This window comes from Rutidosis leptorrhynchoides, chromosome 6 (assembly GCF_046630445.1).
Source record: "Rutidosis leptorrhynchoides isolate AG116_Rl617_1_P2 chromosome 6, CSIRO_AGI_Rlap_v1, whole genome shotgun sequence".
NCBI classification, from domain to species: domain Eukaryota; kingdom Viridiplantae; phylum Streptophyta; class Magnoliopsida; order Asterales; family Asteraceae; genus Rutidosis; species Rutidosis leptorrhynchoides.
Window position 1 is genome coordinate 129,712,456 of NC_092338.1, and position 645 is coordinate 129,713,100.

General features: G+C 38.6%; 1 non-coding gene across 1 annotated transcript; it reads right to left on the reverse strand.

Moving 5' to 3' along the window:
* Nucleotides 1–335: 335 nt before the first annotated feature.
* On the reverse strand, nucleotides 336–442 carry LOC139856353 (small nucleolar RNA R71). The gene has a single exon (XR_011761840.1). It is a non-coding gene; the product is annotated as a small nucleolar RNA R71 (small nucleolar RNA).
* Nucleotides 443–645: the final 203 nt, after the last annotated feature.

Below are 645 nucleotides of genomic sequence, written 5' to 3' on the forward strand. Positions count from 1 at the left end.
GCACTGGCCAAGGTCACGCAATTACTCATCCAGACATTAATGCGCCAGATTATGAAATCAAAGGACAAATTCTACACATGGTGACTAATCAATGCCAATTTAGTGGTGCGCCGAAGGAAGATCCAAATGAACATTTACGTACCTTTAATAGGATCTGCACACTATTTAAAATCCGAGAAGTGGAGGATGAACAGATATATCTCATGTTATTTCCCTGGACTTTAAAGGGAGAAGCCAAAGATTGGTTGGAATCGTTACCTGAAGGGGCGATTGATACATGTGATGTTTTAGTTGAAAAATTTCTTAAACAATTCTTTCCTGCATCTAAAGCCGTAAGACTTCAAGGAGAAATTGTTACGTTCACACAGAAGCCAAATGAAACTCTATATGAGGCGTGGACAAGATTTGAAAAGTTATTAAGAGGATGTCCGCAACATGGTTTAGATACCTGTCAAATAGTACAAATATTCTACCAAGGATGCGACATCACTACAAGGAAAGACATAGATATAGCAGCTGGTGGTTCTATTATGAAGAAAACCGAAACTGATGCTTACAAAATTATTGATAACACTGCTTCCCACTCACATGAGTGGCACCAAGAAAAAGATATCGTTAGATCATCTAAAGCAGCTAGAGCCGATT